Below are 26,925 nucleotides of genomic sequence, written 5' to 3' on the forward strand. Positions count from 1 at the left end.
GTAGCTTCAGTATAGACGGTTCATCCAAGTAGCCATTGTAACAAAATCCCTTGATGTTGGCAATGGTGACTCAGTTCCACAGCTTGCCTCATGTGTTCCTGGCAGTAATTAAACTCTCTGAGGGCTGATGGTTCTTGGTACATGATGGTCATTGTTCTATGATTGTGGGCATTTTGTGACTCATTAAATTATCTGTAAGACACACATGGTGTGACAGGACTACGATTTTGCTGCATCTGCTTTCATGACAGGCACAATTGTAACTGCTCAGTATTCTGGAGAAGCCACCATGCTTCTGCTTAGTATGATTTTAAGAAGTTACTGCACTTCAGAGTAATGGGTTCACATTGAAAGATAAATTTGCTCATACTGGCTCATTGATCAAAACCTTTCTGTAATGAAGGTGTTTTTTCTCTCCTTTGTAGTGTTATGGACAGAGTGCATTGTATGACCATGCTTTTTGAAATCTGCACAATCCCAGAATTATAATCAGTGAGGTGATACACAGTGCCAAGGTAAGTGGGCTTAAGTCAAGGTCCATTACCATGCAATCAGTGCATCATAAAAAAATCTGTGGTTAGGTGTCTCTCTCACTTGACAGACTACATAAGATGAAGCAGCCAATGGGGCGCTGGCCAGCAAACATATAGTTTATTGTTTTTGTATTATATGTTTGCAATGAATAATTGTTTTGTTCAGTTTGCATGCAATACTAGGTGACAGAATGAACATGTCATAAATGAGTAAATTGACATGCATATTACCACTGACCACAGACTGGTTGTGGTGTGGTCAGAAAAAACAATAGTAAGAGTTTTAGCTATTGTTAGGAAGTGCAGCACAAGTGAGTGTGAGGTGTCTCCTGCATGTGTAAAGGCATGTTATTTAGGAGCAGGAAGGCTGATAATGAAGGTTGGAAATTGTGTTTACCTTTTAAGAATGCTGACTCTCTTCTTGGCTACTTACACCAAAGTAGGAGGCATTACAGGATGCGAAAATTGATCATCAGTCTACAGGAGACAGTGACTTCAATGATTTATGATGTAGAGCTGCGACCGCCAAGATGCCATGCGTGAGTTTTGCAGTTTGAAAAGAATGACTACAGGGGAAGATTTATTTCGCCACTTAGAACAAACATTACTATCAATGCAATTACCACTGCTAGAACTGGTAAGTGTTACAACTGATTGAGGCAGAAACATGAGTGGGTAGAATTAAAACTAAACTGACAGACAGGTTGCGATATCCCATCAACTTTCTGTTGTGGTATGCTGCAAAGTTCTTGAATGGAAAGAAGTAAAGGACATTGCGATACCCACTGAACACTTCACCAGAAAAAATGGGTCGACACATCGTCAATTTGAATGGTCTGTCAATGTGGAAGCAGATCACTGACATATCTTGTATTTGGGGATGTCAAGTTAAATACCTTTCAGATGTCAATTTTCAATGTTTTTGTAATTGGCAACCAGTTTAAGCATTCTACTATGCCATCTTCAGGCCTTACTACAGTGATATCTTCAACCATCACCTGCCGACTGTTAAATAAACATAGAAATGTGAATATGGGCTTTCCTGGTGTATAATGCTGATAAAATCTTCTCGGCTTCCATCCAGATAGCTACACTGAAAATCCATGACGTTTCAATGAGTGTCATTCTCATCATCTTCTGGTGAAGTCTCTTTGCCTTTACAAATGTCTGCTTGTGTCTGTATAAGTGTGGATGGATATCTGTGTGTGTGTGTGTGTGTGTGTGTGTGTGTGTGTGTGTCTATCAACATACCAACACTTTCATTTGGTAAGTTACATCATCTTTGTTTTTAGATATATTTTTCCCACGTGGAATGTTCCCCCCCCCCCCCCCCCACCCCTCTCTCTCTCTCTCTCTCTCTCTCTCTCTCTCTCTCTCTCTCTCTCTCTCTCTCTCTCATATATAAACACAGATGATGTGACTTACTGAACGAAAGTGCTGGCAGATCGATAGTCACACAAACAAACACATGAAATTCAAGCTTTCGCAACAACTGTTGCCTCATCAGGAAAGAGGGAAGGAGAGGGAAAGATGAAAGGATGTGGGTTTTAAGGGAGAGGGTAAGGAGTCATTCCAATCCCAGGAGCGGAAAGACTTGCCTTACCTCAAGGTAAGGGGGGAAGAGGCGAGGGCGGGGGGGGAAGAGGCGAGGGCGGGGGGGGGAAGAGGCGAGGGCGGGGGGGGAAGAGGCGAGGGCGGGGGGGGGGGGAAGAGGCGAGGGCGGGGGGGGGGGGAAGAGGCGAGGGCGGGGGGGGGGGGGAAAAAGGCGAGGGCGGGGGGGGGAAGAGGCGAGGGCGGGGGGGGGGGGGAAGAGGCGAGGGCGGGGGGGGGAAGAGGCGAGGGCGGGGGGGGGGAAGAGGCGAGGGCGGGGGGGGGGGAAGAGGCGAGGGCGGGGGGGGGGAAGAGGCGAGGGCGGGGGGGGGGAAGAGGCGAGGGCGGGGGGGGGAAGAGGCGAGGGCGGGGGGGGAAGAGGCGAGGGCGGGGGGGGGAAGAGGCGAGGGCGGGGGGGGGAAGAGGCGAGGGCGGGGGGGGAAGAGGCGAGGGCGGGGGGGAAGAGGCGAGGGCGGGGGGGAAGAGGCGAGGGCGGGGGGGGAAGAGGCGAGGGCGGGGGGGGAAGAGGCGAGGGCGGGGGGGGAAGAGGCGAGGGCGGGGGGGGGAAGAGGCGAGGGCGGGGGGGGGAAGAGGCGAGGGCGGGGGGGGGAAGAGGCGAGGGCGGGGGGGGGAAGAGGCGAGGGCGGGGGGGGGGAAGAGGCGAGGGCGGGGGGGGGGAAGAGGCGAGGGCGGGGGGGGGGAAGAGGCGAGGGCGGGGGGGGAAGAGGCGAGGGCGGGGGGGGAAGAGGCGAGGGCGGGGGGGAAGAGGCGAGGGCGGGGGGGAAGAGGCGAGGGCGGGGGGGGAAGAGGCGAGGGCGGGGGGGGAAGAGGCGAGGGCGGGGGGGGAAGAGGCGAGGGCGGGGGGGGAAGAGGCGAGGGCGGGGGGGGAAGAGGCGAGGGCGGGGGGGGAAGAGGCGAGGGCGGGGGGGGGAAGAGGCGAGGGCGGGGGGGGGAAGAGGCGAGGGCGGGGGGGGAAGAGGCGAGGGCGGGGGGGGAAGAGGCGAGGGCGGGGGGGGAAGAGGCGAGGGCGGGGGGGGAAGAGGCGAGGGCGGGGGGGGGGAAGAGGCGTGGGCGGGGGGGGAAGAGGCGAGGGCGGGGGGGGAAGAGGCGAGGGCGGGGGGGGAAGAGGCGAGGGCGGGGGGGGAAGAGGCGAGGGCGGGGGGGGAAGAGGCGAGGGCGGGGGGGGAAGAGGCGAGGGCGGGGGGGGAAGAGGCGAGGGCGGGGGGGGAAGAGGCGAGGGCGGGGGGGGAAGAGGCGAGGGCGGGGGGGGAAGAGGCGAGGGCGGGGGGGAAGAGGCGAGGGCGGGGGGGAAGAGGCGAGGGCGGGGGGGAAGAGGCGAGGGCGGGGGGGAAGAGGCGAGGGCGGGGGGGAAGAGGCGAGGGCGGGGGGGAAGAGGCGAGGGCGGGGGGGAAGAGGCGAGGGCGGGGGGGAAGAGGCGAGGGCGGGGGGGAAGAGGCGAGGGCGGGGGGGAAGAGGCGAGGGCGGGGGGGAAGAGGCGAGGGCGGGGGGGAAGAGGCGAGGGCGGGGGGGAAGAGGCGAGGGCGGGGGGGAAGAGGCGAGGGCGGGGGGGAAGAGGCGAGGGCGGGGGGGAAGAGGCGAGGGCGGGGGGGAAGAGGCGAGGGCGGGGGGGAAGAGGCGAGGGCGGGGGGGAAGAGGCGAGGGCGGGGGGGAAGAGGCGAGGGCGGGGGGGAAGAGGCGAGGGCGGGGGGGAAGAGGCGAGGGCGGGGGGGAAGAGGCGAGGGCGGGGGGGAAGAGGCGAGGGCGGGGGGGAAGAGGCGAGGGCGGGGGGGAAGAGGCGAGGGCGGGGGGGAAGAGGCGAGGGCGGGGGGGAAGAGGCGAGGGCGGGGGGAAGAGGCGAGGGCGGGGGGAAGAGACGAGGGAGGGGGAAGAGGCGAGGGGGGAAGAGGCGAGGGGGGAAGAGGCGAGGGGGGAAGAGGCGAGGGGGGAAGAGACGAGGGGGGAAGAGACGAGGGGGGAAGATATGTGAAATATGTGCTTTGTCTTTTCTTTCTTTTCCATTTAAGCAGACTGAGCCACAGCAAAATGTGACTGTGTACAGCTAGTGCCAATAAATATTTCAGGTATAATTTATGATGGTTACTTGTCTATTAATCTACAACTTCACATTAATTTACATTTAGAAAATTCTGTTCTCTTTATGGGAACCAAAAATGAAATTTGTTTTCTGAAAATTGGTACAAATAAATGAGAAAACACGGAATTTACTGACATGAAATACTTTATGTATAAGGGGTATCCAGAATTTACTGTCAAAAAATGGCTGACCATTGAGGACAAAAGAATTGCTTTATCTTACGGCCAAATTCGATGTTTTTTTTTTACCAAATACGCAATTTTTTTTGCCAAATTCAGTATTTTTTGTTGAATTCACTTCCTTTCCCACCAAATTCGGTGTCCTCTTCCACCAACTCTGACATCCTCTTCTGTCACATTTGTTTTTCCCAAAATTGGTATTAGTGCTTAGCACACTGGACTCGCATTCAGGAGGATGACGGTTCAATCCCGTCTCTGGCCATCCTGATTTAGGTTTTCCGTGATTTCCCTAAATCCTTTCAGGCAAATGCTGGGATGGTTCCTTTGAAAGGGCATGGCCGATTTCCTTCCCTCTCCTTCCCTAAACCGAGCTTGTGGTCCGTCTCTAATGACCTCATTGTCGATGGGACGTTAAACACTAATCTCCTCCTCCTCCTCCTCCTCCTCCTCCTCCTAAGATTGGTATTATTTATTTTGCTAAATTTGGTGTTATTTTTAACAAATTGGGCAATTATTGCCAAATTAGGTGTTTTATTTTGTTCATAATTTTTGTCAATGTCAGTGCTATTTTTGTTGTCACATCTACATCTATGCTCTGCAAACCGCCCTGAGGTGCATGGCAGAGGATATGTCCCATTGTACAAGTTATTAGGGTTTCTTCCTGTTCCAATCACATATGGAGTGTGTGAAGACGGATTGTCTAAATGCCTCTGTGCATGCAGTAATTATTCTTATCTTATCCTCATGGTCCCTGTGTGAGCAATATATAGGGGGTTGTAGTACATTCCTAGGGTAATCATTTCAAGCTGGTTATTAAAACTTTGTTAATAAACTTTCTTGGGGTAGTTTACATCTGTCTTCATGGATCTTCCAATTCAATTCCATCAGTATCTCTGTGACACACTCCCATGAATTAAACAAACCTGTAATTGTTCGTGCTGCCCTTCTCTGTATACATTCAGTACCCTCTGTTAGTCCTCTTTCGTAGGAGGTGTCCCACATACTTGAGAAATATTCTAGAACTGGTCGCACAAGTGATTTGTAAGCAATCTCGTTGGTAGACAGATTGCACTCCAAGCATTCTATGAATAAACCAAAGTCTACCACCTGTTTTAACTACAACTGAACCTATCTGTTTGGTTTGTTGGTTTGTTTAAAAGAGAGAGAGAGGGGGGGGGGGGAGGGGGGGAAGGGACCAAACTACAGGGTCATCAGTCCCTTTTTGCTAGTAAAACAATGCCCCCAGTGTGAGAATGAGACAGAAGACACATAACACAAAATAGAATGAAAAGAAAAACCACAAGAACAAAGGGAAGGCAACAAACACTAAAGGAACAAAATAGGACACGGAAACAACACAGACACTAGAAACAGAAGAGAGTAAAAGAAGAAAGCAGATTACAGTGGCTGGCCGACTATGAGAATAAAAAGGAAAAGCCAGCCACACTGCAACACATTAAAACCTCCATCCTAAAACACTAGGGTGGAGGACAAAGAGGGACAAAGGACATGCACTAAAACTTAGATCAAATGATAAAACCCAACATAATGAATAAAACTTAAAACTAAATTGGCCAATAAGGCCAGATAAAATGCGTGGCAACCAGTCCGGTAACCAACATTTCGTGGCTGGGCAGTCAAAGTGGGACAGTGCACCAAAATATGGGCCACTGTCAACCGGGCACCACACCGACACTGAGGCGGGTCTTCACGGTGCAAAAGGTAACAGTGGGCCACTCAAGCGTGGCCAATGCAGGGCCAGCAGAGGATAACTGATTCCCTGCGAGAGGCCCACATGGAAGACTTTCACACACTCAAGGTCTCCTTAACGAGATGTAGTTTGTTGTGCATACTGTTATGCCATTCCATCTCCCAAAGCCGAAAAACCCTGTGGCAGAATGCAGGTCAGGTTCAGAGATGCTGATCTTCAGAAGTGGTTTCCGCGTAGCTTGTTTGGCCAGCCTGTCGGCAAGTTCGTTGCCTGGGATTCTGACGTGTCCTGGCATCCACACAAACAACACTGAAAGATGGGACTGGTCCAGGGCATAGATAGACTCCTGGATGGACACCAAAGGATGGCAAGGGTAGCACTGGTTGATAGCTTGCAGGCTGCTCAAGGAGTCAGTACAAAGAAGAAATGATTCCTTGGGAATATACTGAAGTGCACGAGATATAGCTACCAGCTCTGCAGTGAATATGCTGCAGCCACCAGGCAAGTAATGCTGTTCAATATGGCCTCTGTGGGCAAAGGCGAAGCCAACATTACCATCAACCATGGAGTCATCAGTGTAAACCACTTCAGAGCCCCGGAACACTTCAAGAATCGAGACGAAGTGACCGCGGAGAGCTGCAGGGTTAACGGAGTCCTTAGGGCCACGCGAAAGTCCCTGGCAAAGCTTTGGCCTACAGCTACACCACGGAGGTGTACGTGAGTGGACCTCAATGAGAGGTGGTGAAGCAAAGGACTCCAGTTCAGACAGAAGTGATCGCACACAAACCACAATTGTTAGCCCTGACCTGGGCCGCCTATGTGGTAGGTGAACCGCTGTGGCTGGGAAAAGAAGATGGTAATTAGGATGTTCAGGAGAGCTATGAATGTGTGCAACATAACTGGAGAGCAGTTGTGCGTGTCTGATCTTCAATGGAGGGGCTCCAGCCTCCATCAATATGCTTGACACTGGACTCATCCCAAAAGTATCCTGTCACTAGTCTAACTCCGCAATGGTGCAATGTGTTGATCAAACGCAATGCTGATGGCACCGATGAACCATAAATCACACTCCCATATTCAAGGGGGGATTGAACAAGGGCTCTGTAGAGCTGCAGCAGCATAGAGCGAACTGCACCCCTGTTGGTGTTGCTCAGGCACTGGAGGGCACTGAGTTGATGCCAACACTTCCATTTAAACTGACTAAGATGAAGCCAAGTCAAACAGGCATCGAAAACCAGACTTAAGAACTGATATGTCTGCATTACAGTGAGTGGATCATCATTAAGGTAAAATACTGGTTCCGGATGAACGATACGACACCGACGTAAATGTGTGACACACATCTTCATCTTCATGGTGCAAAACAAAGCCATGGGCTAGAGCCCATGACTGCCCCTTGTGGGTGGACCCCCACTCAGCAATACCAGTACTGGAGCAGCAGTATGAAATGCAGAAGTCGTTTGCATAAACAGAAGATGAGACGGAGGGCCCGACAGCTGCTGCTAGACCATTAATGAGCACTAAAAGTAGAGACACACTCAATACAGAGCCCTGCAGGACTCCATTCTCCTGGATATGGATGGAGCTATGGGAAGCACCAACTTGGATGGAAAGTACAGAGCAACAGAAAGTTTTGGATAAAAATCCAGAGTGGGCCCCAGAGAGCCTACTCATACAATGTGGCAAGGATATGATTTCGCCAGGTTGTGTCGTATGTTTTACAAAAGTCAAAACAAATGGCAACCAGGTGTTGGCATCTGGAAAATCGCTGTTCGGATGGCAGACTCGATGGACAAAAGATTATCAGTGGTAGAGCGACCCTGGCAGAATCTGCGCTGACATGGAGCGAGTAGGCCACGTGACTCCAGGACCCAACCTAACTGCCGACATACCATACGTCCCAGCAGCTTACAAAGAAAGTTGGTGAGGCTGGTGGGCCGACAGCTATCCACATCAAGCGGATTTTTACCAGGTTTGAGCACCGGAATGATGGCGCTCTCCCACCATTGCGAAGGAAAGACGCCATTACACCAGATTCGGTTGAAGATGACGAGGATATGTCACTTTTAGTCAGATGAGAGATGTTTAATCACCTGACTGTGGATCCGATCAGGCCTAGGAGCTGTGTTGGGGCAATGTGCGAGGGCAATGAGGAGCTTCCACTCAGTAATTGAGGCGTTACAGGATTTACTGTGGTGTGTAGTGAATGAGAGGACTTTCCCTTCCGGCCGCCGAATGAGAGTGCAAAAGGTTGGGGGGTAGTTCTCCGACACAGAGGCTCGAGCAAAGCGCTCGGCAATCGCATTTGCATCGGTAGATAACACAGCATTTCTGGTAACACCGGAAACACCTGTTGGGGTCTGGTACCCGAAGAGATGTTTTCTCTTTGCCCAGAGTTGGGAAAGTGACGTATTACAGCCAATGGTCGAGACCTCTCTCTCCCAACACTCCTGCTTCCGTCGTCTGCTGAGTTGGCGAACGTGGGCATGGAGCCGTTTAAAGGCTATGAGGTGCTCCATTGAAGGGTGCTGCTTACACCGCTGTAGAGCTCACCAATGCTTCTTAATTGCTTCAGTGACTTCTGGCAACCACCAAGGGACTGCCTTACACTGGGGACACCCTAAAGAACAAGGGATCACATTTTCAGCTGCAGAAACAGTTGTTGTAGTCACCTGCTCAACCATTACATCAATGTTACCGTCTGGGGGAGATTCAACGATGACAGCAGAGGCGAAAGTTTCCCAGTCCACCTTGTTTAAAGCCCATATGACACTGAAATATGTAGCGGACTCAGTGTTTAAGAGGCAGAGGTTGAACTGAGACAGTGCAGTTCTGACATCTCTGCCTTTGCCAGTAAGCAAGGTGCCACCCCACAAAGGGTTATGGGTGTTAAAATGTCTCTAAAGTAGGAAAGGTTTAGGGAGTTCATGAATCAGTGCAGCTAATACATTCAGGGGTATTGCACTATCTGGAGGAAGATATACATTGCAGACAGTTATTTCCTGTATCATCCTTATTCTGAGAGTCACAGCTTCAAGAGAGGTTTGAAGGGGCAATGTGTCACTACAGACTGAGTTTAAGACATAACACAACCTCCACCTGACACTTTATTATAGTCGCTACAGTTCCCGTAATATCCCTTATAGCTGTGGAGGGCAGGGGTGCGCATTGCTGGAAACCAGGTTTCCTGGAGTGCAATGCAGATAGCAGTTGCCGTGTACCTCAGCCAGGTGGTTGAAGAAACCACTGCAATTCCACTGGAGAATGATTTCATCGTGAGACTGGAAAGGTGTGGAACATTCACAGAGGCAGTTTACGCCTCAGAGTCACCTGCTGCCACCAATGTATTGCCTGCGAGTCTATATCCATTGTGTCTGAGGGTCTGGCAAGATCTAGGTCCTCAGCAGACGCCAAAATCTCCACCCCATCCTCAGACGCAGAACTTGCAGGTAACGGTGGTGTGGGTGCCACCGCAATTTCCTTGGTCTTAGGTGGTCTTCTTTTTGGATTTCTCTCACTGGTCCTTGGCTTTCCCTGGCTGGGAGGACTTCACTGGCTCAGTCTGCGGGACTGGGAATGAGTGTACAGCCCTACGACCAGCTGCTTCTGAGCTCTTCAGCCATTGGTGGGTGTCATCTTTCCCACTAGCAGAAACCTGGGAAGGGAGTGACCCAAGGGACCCCTTCCCAGTGAGAGAAGCTGAAGAAGACTTACACTTCTCTGGCTTAGAAGTGGGGACAGATGTCTCCGATGGTTTGGCGTGTGTGTGTGTGTGTGTGGGGGGGGGGGGGGGTGGGGTGTTGCTCCTAATGTAGGTGGTGCAGGAGCAACAGGGAGGGAAATGGCACCCACCATCGAGTGGGTAGGTGTAGCATTCCGGCTCTCAGAGGTGTCTAGGGTTGGCGGAGCTGGTGGTGCCAGAGCTGTTGCACCAGCGGCGTAAGACGATGTTATATGTACAGGATGCAGGCGTTCAAATTTTCTCTTAGTCTCAGTGTAGGTCAGTCGGTCCAGGGTCTTGTACTCTATGATTTTCCTTTCTTTCTGGAGAATCCTGCAGTCTGACGAGCACGGCGAATGGTGCTTTCCACAGTTGACACAGATGGGTGGGGAGGCACATGGAGTAGTGGGATGTGATGGGCACCCGCAATCTCGACGTGTGACGCTGGAAGTATATATGGCCAAACTTCAAACACTTAAAGCACCACATCAGGGGAGGGATATAGGGCTTTACATCACAGTGGTAGACCATCACCTTGACCTTCTTGGGCAATGTATTACCCTTGAAGGCGAAGATGAAGGCACCGGTGGCAACCTGATTATCCCTTGGACCCCGATGGACACGCCGGACGAAATGTACACCTTGCCGCTTTAAATTGGTGCGCAGCTCATCGTCAGATTGCAAAAGAAGGTCCCTGTGAAATATGATTCCCTAGACCATATTTCATCTCTTATGGGGAGTGATGGTTACAGAAACCTCCCCCAGCTTGTCACACGCGAGTAACCTCGGTGACTGGGTAGTGGGTGCTGTTTTGTTCAAGACTGACCTAGATCTCATTTTGGACAAGCCCTAACCCCCCCCCCCCCCTCCTCCCCAAACTTGTCCTCTAAATGCTCAACAAAAAAACTGAGGCTTCATCGTCATGAAAGATTCCCCATCAGCTCTCGAACATACAAGGTACCGGGGCGAATAAGATCTACTGACATGCTTAGTCTGACATTCCCACCCATGACGTGGCCGCGGAGGGGAATGATTTGGGGTTGTCCTTCTGTGCGTTAAATGGAACTCTTGAATGCTTAGAGACTGCTGGTGTTTCACAACCAGCATGAGATGATGGACTACACTTCATTGCGTGTCATCCGGCCTGATGCCACCCACTCCGACCAGGGGCCCTCCAAACGGGCGCCACCCAGCCACAGCAAAGTCTACCGGGTAGGATGGCCATTGCCCGAGTCCTGATGCCCAAGGGGGATGGGCATTTACCCCTTGGCATACGTGAGGAGTTAATGGCTCATGCATCAGCAGATTGACAACTGTGTGGTCAGGGGGCTACAACCAACAGGGTACATGGCAGCCCCACCACAACGGACTGGCTACCGGCTGGATATCAGGTGCAAAGACGTCAATTATCATCGACGCAGAAATTGACACTGCATGGTGGAAAACACACCCAGGCAGGTGTCCTCGCCCAAGAGATGGGTCGGACTGAAATACGACGATGGAGAAGTGGGCTCTAGATCTCAATGCATGATGGACACGATGAACCACGTAAGGCGCCCTTCCCCAATTGGCTCACTCTTCGAAAAATTTTGAAAAATGGAGGTCAAAGCCTACAGGGAACCATCACATAAACGCCGAAACATATGAGACTCCTTTTAGTCCCCTCTTATGACAGGCAGGAATACCTCGGGCCTATTCTAATTCCCGGACGTGCAGGGGGGGTGTTTGGTTTGTGTGGAGTTCAAATCCGTGGTCATCAGCACTCGTACAAATTTCCCAGGTATTTGTATGAGTTGGCTGATTCCAGCACAACTCATTGATATTATAGCCAGAGGATACTACATTTTATGATTTCTTTAAGTGCAAAATTTTACATTTCTGAACATTTAGAGCAAGTTTTCTGCACCTCGTTGAAATCTTATCAAGATCTGACTGAATATCAAAGCAGCTTCTTTCACGTAGTCCTTTATTATACGTAACTGCACTATCTGCAACAATCCTGATTTTACTATTAATATTGCCTGCAAGGTCATCAATATACAACATGAATCGCAAGGGTCCCAACACACTTCAATGGGGCATATCTGACGTTACTTCTACATCTGATGATGACTCTCCAATCCGATGTAACGTGCTGCATCCTCCCTACCAAATAGTCCTCAATCCAGTCACAAATCTTAGTTGATACCTAATATGACTGTACTTTTGACAATAAGCCTAGGTGCGATACTGTGTCAAATGCTTTTTGGAAATCTAGAAATACTGCATCTATCTGGCTGACTTGATCCAAAGCTTTCAGTATGTCATGTGAGTGAAGTGCGAGTTGGATTTCACATGATCGATGTTTTCGAAATCCATGCTGGTTGGCATTGAGGTCATTCTGTTCATGATACCTCAATGTTTGAGCCCAGAATATGTTCTAAGATTCTACAACAAGTCGATGTCATGGATACTGGATGGTAGTTTTGTGAATTGCTTCTATATCAAATTTCATTACATAGAAAATAAACTGTCATTTTAAAATTATATGCAAGAAAGAGCCTTGAGTTGTCAAAACACAGTTTTAATTTGCAGTAACTACCATTTATGAATATTAGTAAAATGCAGTTCACAGATCTATACACTGATTTTGAGTAATTTCAGTGAACACGTAATTGTGTGTTACTTGTCATGTCACCTTCACTGTAAAATTTTCCTGTTGCTACTGATTATATATCACCAAAGTTAAGTGCATACGAGAGACTTGGAATGTAGTTATTTTATGTCACAGCTGGCACTTTCTGACTGCCTGCCAAGTCACTGGTTGTAGCAGATGAAACTGGCTGCATTGATACTTTCTCCCACCAACTATGAGGTTAAATAAGTTTTCAAATCCTCAAAACCCAGTGCTTGTCAAAGTTCATTATAAGGTATATTTACAGTAAGGTCTGGACACCACGAGCAAGCAGATGCTGTATTGTAGATGTGAGAAAATTTTCCAGAGTTGTCTCTACGTCAAACCAAAAAGCAGTAGGCATCGACCTCTCATCAGCCTTGTAAAGTGGGTGGATCAGCACAATGTGGAGAAAAGATTTGTTTTATGATTATTGAATTTTGGTGCCATTTCACACAGATATCATAATTCTGGATATTGCAATGGCATGGTCACATAAATTAGTGCAGGATACCGATGGTATGTATCATGGTGATTCACCAGAATACTCTACGTATACAACATTTTTTGCGGACATTATGCAGGAAAATGTCTCATCATTCATCTTATAGCATTCACAAAAAAATTACATCTTTCCTTCCTAATAAAGAAATTCATTCCCTGCCGACACTTTTAGTGATGAAAAGACGTTGACAACTGTCACCCATTGGTTCCAATTCCTGTTTCAGCATAGTTTAAGGTTGCTGACCTTAAAAAGTGGCTCGTACTATGTCTTTACATTTATTCAACTGCTGAATAGATAAATGCTGCTAATAAATTAAAATTGCCAACTGTTGATGTTTAAACTGAAGCCACCGAACATTTATTTTCACTCCGACATATATATTGATCCTGTCGCAGTTTACAATGTTAGCCAACATCTGAGTGAGTTATGATTATAACTCATTGAAGCTGGGTATCTATAGCTGGAATCTGGATATGCAACTGTAATACAAAACCAATGGCATTGCATCTCCTATCTTTCTATCTTTCCTTATAGTGTTCATTAGTTTCCAGAATTTAAGATCAGTGCACTAAATAGTATCCACTGAATTCAACTTAAATGAGATACAATTTAAACAATCCTTCCAATTTACATCACACAATTAATGGCATCTAACTGACCGTGAGAGTGTTCTTGGTGCTGGCTAACTAGAGAATCATTACACATTGGCTGTCCAACTTCTACTGACCGGTATACAATGAACTTCGCTGTAGCTTGGCAGTGGCAGGCAACAGCATCGTCCATGGTATGTATTTCACAGCTCATAGAGGGCAATTTCTCCACAAAATGTTTAAATATAACACAGTTACAAATTTAATTATAAAATGTAACAATGGAATTGGAAGCAATACATTTACACTTAACTATTATGTTATTTTGATTAGCAAACAGCCACATAGGCCTATTCTTTAAATGGTTTTAATACTGGATTCTATATTCATTAGCACAATTTGAGCTCTGCATTTTCTCTTCCACATTTCTTACTACTGCCCTCCAAGAATATTATAGAAACCAAATCTCATATCGACAACTAACCAGTTTTCTCAGTAGTGTTACATATTTTAAATGGAGAAAAATTAAGGCGGCTAAACGGTAACACTGAATGTTTGAAAGGTCTGCATTACTAAATTTGGAAAATGTGTGTTTTATCAGACAAAGACAGATTAAGTGAGAAAAAGGGAAAACACGTATTTATGTTAGGTGTTATATCAGAACAAGGAGTTATTCTACTTTGCTAGATTTCAGTAGAAACTGGATGTTGACCCCAAAGAATTAAGCGACTACCAGTCCTGTTGAGCAGTATGTTCATAATTACCACAGACAACTACCGTATTTGATCTACTAAATTTATCTTGATAACCATGTCTCCTTTCTGTTTATTTTCCTACAGAAACTTACTTTTCAAATAAACCAAGTACATGCACATGGCTCTCCTAAAGGTTCAACATTTATTTCCAATGAATACTATAGTCACATACTGTATTTACCACTTAGAATGTGGGCACATTTCTTGACAAGAAAATTACCATCTCAAATATCATTAAAATGTATTTACCATCTTATGGCAGCCATCGATGAGTCACAGCTCAAAGTTGCACTCTTTTGGTAGATTCTGCAATAAGTAATAATAAATACAGTCAGTCGTTAAGAGATCATATTTATTTCTCTTTCTTTCAATCGTCTAATGCAGTACGAGAACAGCAATAATCTTTAGAGGTATCTTTACTAAATGTACAGAAAACAGCAAATGATGAAGATTAATAAAAATGGTTACATTCAATGCAGGTTGGTGTTCTTCTCAAGCACTTTAGTTAGAATTCACTAATAATAAATAGTGAGTTGAAATGAAGTTACAAGTTTAAAAAGTTAACTACACAATGTTTGTTATAACATGATCCTGAAATTTTTTTTTTAGACTGAAATGTTCATGTTTGAGGAGCTTCGTTTTTCATGCCTTTAATGCTTCTACCCTGCAAATAAGATAGTAATCATGTCCATGAAAAGGTGCTAAATCGATATAAAGTCTGCATGAGAGACAATCAACCATACAACTCAACATGACATTTCAAAACACGAACACTTAGTTGGTATCTACATGAAGACACCAATTTATACATGGTACTTCAGTTATAACAGCTGAAAAAAGTTACTGTCCCTTGATAATGCTGAGGAAGCAGCAAGGAAAGCCTAGTAGATTACTCTAACATCTGAAACTTTGTTTCCATGTATCACCCAAGGATAACCCTCTTCTATATCACACAAGACAGTCTCCGCATGAAATAATTCCCTGCAGATTTCACATATCGAGATACTCAGCTCTGGGAATTGTACTAAAATGACACACAGTTACCACTGAGTTTTACCACAAAACTTTGGAGGACCTGCAGAATGAATGTCATTTATTCTGAAGCATGCTAAAAATGTTCATTTTAGTCTCATTTGTTTTTGCAAGTGTGTTAAACAATGGGTAGGATGATCAAAAAGTTTCACAGAAGCACAATGAACTCCTGCAAGTGCATTAGAGACACTATACTGAACATTATTTTTTTTTAACTGTACTTATATTCCAAATTCATATAGCTTTAATATGAAAGTTGTGTGAATATAAATGCACTATTGAGGAGCATAGTCAAATGTTGACTGATTTGCCAACAGGGTGGTGATGGATATGAAGTGTATACTCAATGCAAAATCATTAGTTTTATAAAACTAAACTGAGAAAATTACATACTTTGCAAACTGTTGGTATTCATGTCATTAACATGTGTGATTTTCTTCCTTCAAAGTCAGTGTAATACTAGTGATTTTCATACCCAGTCACTAAAGGACTTAGAACTTCATGATACGAAAGTTACAGCAAAAATGCCTTTCACTTCAAATAATACACCTTTATAAAATATCACTTATGAAAGGAAGAAAATTACCAAGAGGGGAAAGAACTGTACAGGTGGATGCAACTTAACCTGAGAAGCGTATGGTAATATTAATGTGTACAATCTTTACTTATTTTCTAAAATACAACAATAAGTGACACTATTTAGAACTATTTTTAAGGGCTTGGTCTGCTTATCATTCAGATTTGGCATCAACTTGTGCTGCAGATCTTATCAGAAAGGAGAATCATGAGGAATGTGTAGAAAGTACAAATAAGCAAAAGTATTGAGAAAACAAAATTACAAAATGACAGAACAGCTGGCCAGTATTTAGTACCTTCCGGTTGAGAAATCCCAAATTTGGAATGGAGAAACACTAAATATAATGTTCTAGAAGGTTTGATTAAGAACCGAAACATGTCCATAATAGACAAAGCCAGGAGAATAATGGAACAGGATTATAACTGTTTCACAACATACAATTTAACCCTTAATCATACAGAGATTCATATTATGCAATTTCAAACAAAATTACTTGCATGTACCAGGAATAGAGATCAAAGGGAACACACTGGACAAGTCTGTGTGTGAGGCTCCTAAGCATCCAGATAGATAATAAACTGAGGTGGCATGAATATGTGGATAAGTTAAGCAAAAAGGTCAGTTACACCTGCTTTGTACTTTAAAAATGTGTATACAACAAAACAGAACACTGAAATCATTTTGCAAGCAGAATATACCTACTACAAAAACTGTGCCAACAATTACAATTAGTGCTGATGGACAACCAAGAAACAATAAGTTTATTCACAATATCAATTTAAAATTTAAACTAACAGAAAAATCTAACCTTTTTCGCTTATTTGTTATCAAGTTTTGAGAAAATGTGCTGCAAACACAATTGTTAAACATGCTTGTTAAGTTTGCTACATTAAATTTACCTAAACTGTAATTTTTTGGTGTAGTAAAATAAGAAGAATATAGACAATGCATTTCTGTCTAGGCTTCAGATCAAGTTTTTACATTCGCTGCATGAAGACAACAGGTTACAATCAGATATCAGGCTCGAGATTTAAATTCACCAGATATTCAGAAACAAAAGAATATTTCAATCATTCCACCTTGTACAATTTATTATGATATTTTGGACTAAAGTATCTAAATTTCACATAAATTTAACACAAACTCGATCATGACGTCAGTATACAGACAGCTGATATTGGTCTGCACAAAGTCAACATACATTATCTGTTTAAAAGAATTGGATAAAAACAGCACCTGTGTTGCAGAAATAGAGTACAGTGAGATTTTGAAAGAAATTATTTTTTTTCTAATATATGTAAACATTTGGAAAGTAATTTACGAAGTAATTCCCTACTTATCATTATGAGTAGGTTAACAACAGTCATTATTTGTAGCTAGCATAGTTTTAGAGAAGTATGCTACTTCTTCCTGTTACTGTATAACTTGACTACTTGACTCATTTCACATTTCTGAAGGTTTTTTACTATATATGGAACATGTGTGAATGAATAACAGGATTTTCTTTCTCAAGCTGAGGTCAGAGTGACCCCGTTCTTTCCAACCTTCTCCTTGAGAAACACTCAGTTCTGAAAGCTAGGGTAATTTTATGTATGTTTGTATGTGAGGTAATATGACATACCAAGAGTCAATTATTGAGCTACACAATACAACTGATTAACTAAACAACTTTATATATGACAATTTCAATATGTAAACATATCTGTATGTGTCATTTCTTTACTTTCAAATTACATATCATTGTATAATCACACAAGGAGTAATGCTCAGTCCTCAAAAGAAAGTAACTTAATAGAATTCTATGTAATGATTCAATCAATATTTCATAACGTAGAAAACAATTTTCAATTTAACAGACTCTTCAGTCTTTATTGGGACAGAGCTCTTTTTAGGTGGAATGATAAAGATTTCACATTAGAGTTAGTATTGTTGTAGAAGAAATAAAATACCCATTTCTTCTTAATGTAGTTTGTGTATCTCAATAGTAAAACCTGCCAATACTGCAACAACAATTTACTGTTGAAAATCTACGACGCAGTAAAAACATAGCCACATAGTTCACAGTCCCTTCAAATAAATTGAACAGTCACTGTCATTGCTTTAACACATGGCCTATTTGTCCTATTGGTGTAACACTTATTTCATTGTTAAGTTGATGCAGTGTTGTTATTCTAAGCAACACAGGTTCCATCGTGTGAAACTCGGCCGTGGACTGTCTCATGACCAAAAAATGGATCCTTATATATCACCACAATAATAGGTACTGAAACTTCACATTGTTTGATGTTTAATTTGCAGAAATTATAATTAAAACTTAACTCATTAAATTAGTTGAATACATCGAAAATTTCCGTATTTTTAACAGTTTCTTCTACTACAAGAGTTAGGCTGAATTATTTGTTTAAATCATGAAATTAACATATATAGTTATGCAAACAGTACTTTTGACAAAACTGTTAATTACTTTGGAATTAATTCAGGGCTGGCTTTGCTAACAGGTTTTCGAAGAGAGACGAACAGGTACTATTAGTTTTTCCTCCAAATGTTTATAACTGTTACAGAATTTATATTTGTTTATACATCAACTATAGAATTTAAGTTACAAAACAGTTACTGATTTCACCCTATAATAAAAGATACTAACTAGGAATAGTCGAAATAAATTACAAAAATCAATTACATACATAAAATTAAGCACAAAACTAGATCTGGTGTTATATTCTTTAAAACTGAGGGCCAACCTTCGTCTTTTATTAAAATGCAGATTTTATTAACATATGCTAATGGTAAATATTTAAAAGTAACAAAACTAATTTAAGGAGGTAGATGGCAGAACAAGAGGGGAATTAAAATTATCCCATTTTGCTGCTTCGTCACAGTCTGGTTTCCAATCTCTATCTAGCCATTATATGAATAATCTGAAACCTTCAGATGTCTCCAGGTCTCGTCCAGATACACAACCTTCTTTCATGTTTCTTAAACCATCCATTAGCTGTGATTAAATTATGCACTGTGCAAAATTCTACCAGGTGGTTCTCTCTTTCATTCCTCTCCCCCGATGACTAGTAAATTTTCATCTCCGTAAACTATCTGAATAATTTCTTTCATCTCATCATACATTTCCTCAATCTCCTCCTCATCTGTGGAGCTAGTTGGCATATAAACTTGTACTACTGTTGTGGGTGTGGGCTTCTTACCTACCTTGGTGACAATGATGTGTTTACTATGCTGCTCATAGTAGCTTATCCGCATTCATATTTTTGTTATTCGTTATTAAACCTACTCCTGCATTAACCCTATTTGATTTTGTATTTATAACCCTTTATTCACTGGACCAGAAGTCCTTTTCCTCCTGCCACCAAACTTCACTAATTCCCACTGTATCTAACTTTAACCTACCCATTTCCATTTTTAAATTTTCTAACTTACCTGAATGATTAAATGATCTGACATTCCACAAACTGATCCGTAGAACACCAGTTTCCTTCCTCTTGGTAACGACATCCTCCTGAGTGGTCCCCCGCCCAGAGATCCGAATGGAGGACTATTTTACCTCCGGAATATTCTGCTCAAGACGATGCCATCATTTATCCATACAGTAGAGCAACATGCCCTCAAGAAAAAATTATGGCTGTAGCGTCCCCTTGCTTTCAGCTGTTCGCAGAACTAGCATTTCTTTTGGTGGCTTTTACAAGGCCATATCAGTCAATCATTATGACTGTTGCCCCTGCAACTACTGAAAGGACTGCTGCCCATCTTCGGGAACCGCTTACCTGTCTGGCTTCTAAACAGATGCCCCTCTGTTGTGGTTGCACCTATGGTATGGCTACCTGTATCGCTGAGGCATGCACCCGGCGACATGATCATCATCATGAATCGTGATAGTGGTTAGACTGGATTCAGTAAAAAAATTGGAGTGTGAAAAAATTGGGATTTTGTACGAGTGCTGATGACCGCGCAGTTGAGCGCCCTGCAAACCAATCATCATCACAGCTGAGGCATGCAAGCCTCCCTACCAATGGCAAGGTCCGTGTTTCATGGGGGGGATTGCTTTATACCCATAACAAAATCCTAATACCCCGTGTGACACCTGGTAACTTGCAATTTTTAAGCCTCTCTTGCTCTCTAACAAAACTGCGTTAATTCTAAGATGAGGCTTACTTTTCAATTTCTCTTTTTTCATTGTGGTGAAATGCACTTACTCTAGAAAATGTTTCCCTATCATTATCAAAGTAATTTGTCACTTGACAGACTTTCCTGGTTAGTGACATTCCACGCTGATCTGGAAATCACAACATTGCCACGGCTCCAGCTATGTTCAGTTTAAGGTTCTGCCTATGCTGTAGAATTTATGGGCAGGAGAAAGTTCGCTTCCTGTGAATAAAATTGTGTAGGTAAAAAAAAGGGAGATCAGTGAATGACAGATTTGATGAAACACTGTGGGTATTCCAACAACTCCCTCGGTTTTGCCAATACCAAAGTACAAGAGCTTGGTCCTTTGTACCTATGGTGTACATGGGTTATACAGACGATGTCAACACCATGAGCACTGCATGATTTGCAAGTAGCTTTAAGGAGGATAGAGGATTTCGGTACAGCCATATAGTGCTCCAAGTAAATGAACAAAGCACGGCCACTAATTTGTTATATTAACACGGTGATGATAATTCTTATCATGGAATATTATTCTAAGTATAGCCACCTGGTATTTTTTTATTCTGCATCTCTATAGTGTGTGAAACAAGGTACTCCAGTGGTTGGCACTGACACACTGGCCTCACATTCAGGAGGATAACAGTTAAAATCCCCATCTTGCCATCCTGATTTAGGTTTTTGTGATACCTCTAAATCATGTAAGGCAGATGCTGTGATGGTTCCTTTGAAAAGGGACTGCTGATTTCCTTCCTTAATCCAAGCTTGTGTTCCATCCCTAATGCCATCAATGCCAATGGGGAAATTAATCTCTAACCTTCTTTCTTTTTTTCCATATAGAGTGGACAGTTTGTTTCTTACTGTGGTAGTAAAGTTGGAATATTCTCAGTTAGGTCAAATGAAAGATTATTCACATGGTACAGATGTATCATTGATATCAAAGAATTTTTGTTACTTTGCTAATGATACATATTTGCAGGAAAACTAACTTGGTTATTGACTTGATCTACAATATATTTGTTTATTTATTTAAGGAACTGCATGTTGCAGTCAGCTGGATGAACTTAAGTGGCATCATTCTATCACAAAATTATGTTTTTGGGGTTGGTTTATGGGCAATGGAATTTCATTCAAAGTGGTTTAATATTTGTGAAGAATGTACTTCTTCACTTTCAGCACTTAAAAAATGGGTGATTAAATTTAAATTTAGCCATCTGCTTTGAAGAGTACCTGCACAATAAACATCCAAAATATGCAACTACAGATAAAACATCAAGAAAGTGGACAGTATAGAACTGTGACATCATTGAGTACAAGTGGGTGAAATAGCTGATTCCATAATCATATTAGAAGAGAGTTTACCATGAAATTTACAGAAAGATTTAACCATGACAATTCTTCGCAGAAAAGAACTGTAGCATTTCCTGAATGCTTACCAAAAGAAAATGAATTACTTAGCAGTGAGTGAACTGTTTTGAAAAGAATCCAACCAATTTTGTGTTTTGGGTATAGTGTAATATCAGAACTGAAACTTCAAAGTATGCAGTGAAAGCTGTTTATCAGGCCTCCCCCCGCCCCCCACCCCCCTCTCCCCAAAAAAAGGTTGGTTTCACCTGCTCTGAAAGTTAAGAACAGTGTTTGCTACAGTGGAAGACTAATTTACTTTCATTTATTGCTTTCCAAGCAGGAATGACTGTGTCAATCAGGATTGATGCATCACTTTAGTAAATATGGGAGTACAGAAGCTAGTAATTCTAACTGTGTGCTCGTCTCAGTAGGAAATGTCTAATGCTTTATCAGTTGATAGAAGAAGCAGTTAAGATTTTGTAGGAACATCTGGAGTAAAAATTATGATGGCTCCAAAATGTTAATTTTTATTAGAGAATTACCCAACTTTGGCTCATTTGTCCCAGAAATTTTAAACTGCCATTGACAATTTACATTCGGTTTCTGAAAGGGCATTACAAACATAGTAAATTACTTGATTGGATCCTTCACCTCACGCTAGACAGCATGTTGCTTTTAAACTTCCTGTAGGTTAAAACTGTATCCCAGACCTCGACTCAAATTTGCAACCTTTACTTTTGCAGCCAATGCTGTTACTGAATAAGGTGTGCAAATTTAACTCTCAGGTCATCCACTCAGGTTAAATTCTGTCATTGCCTCTCCCTACTTTCCAGATTTTGCAGACACTCATGTATATATTGTGTGACTAGCATTCTTGGAAGACAGGATATTAGAGAAAACTGCATCCAGTCTTGTGTACTGGTGAACAGAAGCTATGAGGATGGGTTGTGAAGTGTCTGGATAAGAGCACTATCTGTGAAGGACAAGGTTACAGGTTCAAGGACCAGTATACCACTAAGTCTTGATCATCCAGAAAGTTTCATAGTAAATTACTTGATTGATCATGGTCAAGTAGTACAACAAGGATCACTTAGTGTTTGTTGGGTGTGATTAATAAAACAAACTTATTGTTAATAAAAATGGCAATGGGAAGTCCTGGCAGAATGTAAAAATAATTATTGGAGCTAAGGTAACAACTCACCAAGTAAACACACACACACACACACACACACACACACACACACACACACACACAAAACCTATGTGGCTACATTGTGCCAACCGATGAGTGTAATCAGCTTGCACATTGTAACTGTACTGTGTGGGTGGGTCGGGGGGAGACATGTACTAGCTCAAAAAAGGGGCTAGTGAGCTTTTACTACCTGCCAGTTTTCACCACCCAGTGACTCAAACATGTTGCCTTTCATTGATGTATATATCGCCTATTATTCACCTCCATTAACGAAGACTATTTCCGAATGGAATCAAATGCAATCAAACAAATAACATCAAGCATTGATTGAATTCCTACCTCAGTGGACTTCACAATCCATAAAAAAAAAAAAAAAACGACAGATCATTCTTCTTTACACTGTACTCAAACCACCACCTCAAGATCTTAGTAAATGTTGCATGATTCCATATTTAATAAGAAAAGTCTCTGATTGTAGACAGAAAGCTCAAACTCAGGAACTTTGAAACATTGATTTATGTTAGTAAAATACTTTTGGGTTTCAAGCCACATCAAGTGGTTAACTGCACATGAGCTCTCAGCAGAGATCTCCTCTGCCATTGTCAAGTGGTAGACTGTTGTGTGAATGCCACTGTCGTGCTTATATAGTAGCACTGTCGCCAGTGAAATCACTGGTGCTCTGTCCTGCACCATATATGGTAATGGTTTGGTGGCATAACTGCTGCGCCCACTTCAATTCCCCAATCATGGGATCCCAGGCCATACTCAGCTGCAATGCAGCATCATTGAGGGTGTTGTCCAATATTTTTATCTCTACTGCTTTGTTTATTATGCTATCCCAGAAGCTGCTGGTCTGTTTAACAATAGAAGCCACGTTGGATGTAATTTAGTGTCTGTTAAAATTAATGGATATAGCCACGAGGGCACTCATTCATACATCACTTTATGCACACAACACTGTTGAACGCTTTTTGCCTAATTGTAAAAACAGCACATCAGGTTTGGAAAAGAGCAGAATATACAGAATCTGCTTGTAGTTGTGGCAAATTCTACATAGGCCATTGTGGCAGGGCAATAACTGCCCACTTGTAGGAACACCATTGAACCTGGAGATGTAGAGAAGGCCACTGTACTTTTTCAGACCACCTACTAAAAGAAGCCATAGTTACCATGTTTTATGGACTGTTAGATGCTGTGGACTACAAGAGGCACCTTCATTTTTAAGCAGTTTTTCAAAACATAGCATTTTTACCAGTTTTATTATTAGGTTGCAAAACCAGACAAAAAAATTCTTAGTTTATGAAACTGAACTGAACAACTTTAAAATCCCTGAAAATTGTCATCTGCACTTTCCTCCTCCTCCTCCTCCTCCTCCTCCTCCTCCTCCTGTATAAGATGGTCTTCACTTCCACTGAGAGCACTATTGATGCCGCATTTCATGAAAGATTTGACAGTAATGTCTTCTCTCACTCTTGACCATGACTGTTTTATCCACTGTCACACTTGTTTGATTGTAGGTCATTTTAAACCTTTTGGCTTTTATCTATAATCCATTTGCTCCATTCCTCTCTCCTGTACACTTTAAGTAGTTTATTTATCGAGACCTCAAGAGGTTGCAATTGTGAAGTCAGTCCTCCCAGAATAACAGCAAGCTCTGTAGTTTCCTGTCTCAATTACTCTTTCACAAAATTTTTCAAATGACAGCTAAACTGATCTAGCACAAGAAGAGAACTCGTCTTCAGTAAAGCACCTTTCGTTCTCTCCCACACCTTGTCAATCCATAATTTCATACAAGCCTCATCCATTCCACCTTTGTCATGTACATGAACAACAATTTCTGGCAGTATTTCAGAAGGTTTTGGCAGTGTTTTGGGCATGAAAACAATCATTGGCTGTCAGCTCAGCACGAAAGAACAAAAGTATAGTGTATTTTTTCATGTCCACTTGTTTTTATAGTTATGGTTTCAGCACTGTTCATGGCTACAGTTCTATTACTCAGCACATCAAATGTCAGAGGATTTTCGTCCCTATTCGCATTTTGGCTTAGTTCCACACTGATTTTCTGTAGATGTTGACACCAGCCTGCCAACTGCAAATGGTTTTTTCTGTAGGTGGAGGGCTGAAATGCTGCTTGACTGCTCTGTTTCCATGTTGTTCAGCATATGCTATTACTTTCAATTTATAGCCCACATCACGTGAATACCTTTTACCTTCTTCCATTATGAAACTAGCTGCTAACAAAAAAATTGTACTGTTACCAATAACACAAATGATATTCAATTAAAATTCACTGGCACTGTCAACTGCAATGAAGCATCACAGCCTAGACAGTGTATTGGGTTTGTGATGGTGGGGTGGGAGAGAGACAGCAAACTATTAATGAGGCTTATGGAAAGTTTAAACAATAGTGCACTGGCCATACATGCATAACTGTGCATTATATGGGGTTATGCAAAGTGAAAGTAAAGTACGGTGAAAAACAAATGTGTACCTGCTGGCTACATTATTTACAGTAGTCAGTGTCCAAACTACAAACCCCCATTTTTTGCTAGTGTAGCAACACAGTACGCTGACACCAAGGACAACAAATGAAGAAATAAATAAAGCAGGTGGAATTGCTACAAGATTTTAAATTGTAAGACTTTTCCAGAGATATATGTGGATTGACCATGCCTTATTGGTTATGAATGGCACATAAAAACTGACGAAACTGCAAAAAGGTAGGTAATTAAGCAGATGGGACCTGGATAAACTGAAAGAACCACAGGTTGTAGAAGATTTCAGAGAGCATTAGGGAATGACTGACAAGAACAAGGGAAAGGAATACAATATAAGAAAAATGGGTAGCTTTGAGAGATGAAATAGTGAAGGCAGCAGAGGATCAACTGTGTAAAAATACGAGGGGTAGTAGTAATCGTTGGATAACAAGAGATACTGAATTTAATCAAAGAAAGGAGAAAACATAAAAATGCAATAAACGAAGCAGGCAAAAGGGAATGCAAAATCTAAAAAATGAGATCGGCATGAAATGCAAAACGGCTGAGCAGGAATGGCTAGAGGACAAATGTAGGGAGGTAGAAGTATGTATCATTAGGGGTAAGATAGATGCTGCATACAGGAAAATAAAGAGGCCTTTGGGGAAAAGAGAAGCAGCTTTGTGAATATGAAGAGTCATATGGAGAACCAGTCACAAGCAAGGAAGGGAAAAAAGAAAGAGGGGAGGAGTATATAGAATAGAGGGTCTATACAAAGGAGATGTACTTGAGGGCAACATTATGGAAATGGGAGAGGAAGAGGATGTAGAGGAAGAGGATGTAGAGGAAGAGGATGTAGAGGAAGAGGATGTAGAGGAAGAAGAGGATGTAGAGGAAGAAGAGGATGTAGAGGAAGAAGAGGATGTAGAGGAAGAAGAGGATGTAGAGGAAGAAGAGGATGTAGAGGAAGAAGAGGATGTAGAGGAAGAAGAGGATGTAGAGGAAGAAGAGGATGTAGAGGAAGAAGAGGATGTAGAGGAAGAGGATGTAGAGGAAGATGAGAAGGGAGATATGCTACTACGTGAAGAATTTGACAAAGCACTGAAAGACTTAAGCTGGAACAAGGGCCCGGGAGTGAACATCTGTTAGAGCTATTGATAACCTTGGGAGAGCCAGTCATGACAAAACTCTTCCATCTGGTGAGCAAGATGTATGAGATAGATGAAATACCCTCAGACTTCAAGATGAATATAATAAATCCAATTCCAAAGAAAGCGGGTGCTGACAGTTGTGAAAATTACTGAACTATAAGTTTAGTACGTCATGGCCGCAAAACGCTAACACATATCCTTCACAGAAGAATGGAAAAACTGGTAGAAGCTGACCTCGGGGGGTGGGGGTAGGGAGCGGGGGGAGGGGGAGGGGGTGGGGGGGAGGATAATTAGTTTCGATTCTGGAGAAATGTAGGAACACGCGAGGCAATACTGACCCTATGACTTCTCATAGAAGATAGGTTAAGGAAAGGCAAATCTACGTTTATGGCTTTTGTAGACTTTGAGAAGGCTTTTGACAATGTTGACTGGAATATTCTCCTTCAATTCTAAAGGTGACAGGGGTAAAATATAGGGACCAAAAGCCTATTTACAATTTTCACAGAAACTAGATGGCAGTTTTAAGAGTTGATGGGCATGAAAGCAAAGCAGTGGTTGAGAAGGGAGTGAGACAGGGTTATAGCATATCCCCAATGTTATTAAATCTGTGTATTGAGCAAGCAGTAAAGGAAACAAAACAAAAATTTGAAGTAGGAATTAAAATCCAG

The 26,925-nt window shown here is 43.2% G+C and overlaps 1 long non-coding RNA gene across 1 annotated transcript in view; it reads right to left on the reverse strand.

Moving 5' to 3' along the window:
• Window positions 1–26,925, reverse strand: part of LOC124711954 — a 44,444-nt gene that overhangs the window by 4,234 nt on the left and 13,285 nt on the right. Inside the window, exon 3 of the long non-coding RNA XR_007005547.1 lies at window positions 14,582–14,638. This is a non-coding gene — a long non-coding RNA (uncharacterized LOC124711954). The remainder of the gene's footprint in view (window positions 1–14,581; window positions 14,639–26,925) is intronic.

Source organism: Schistocerca piceifrons, chromosome 8 (genome assembly GCF_021461385.2).
Source record: "Schistocerca piceifrons isolate TAMUIC-IGC-003096 chromosome 8, iqSchPice1.1, whole genome shotgun sequence".
NCBI lineage: Eukaryota > Metazoa > Arthropoda > Insecta > Orthoptera > Acrididae > Schistocerca > Schistocerca piceifrons.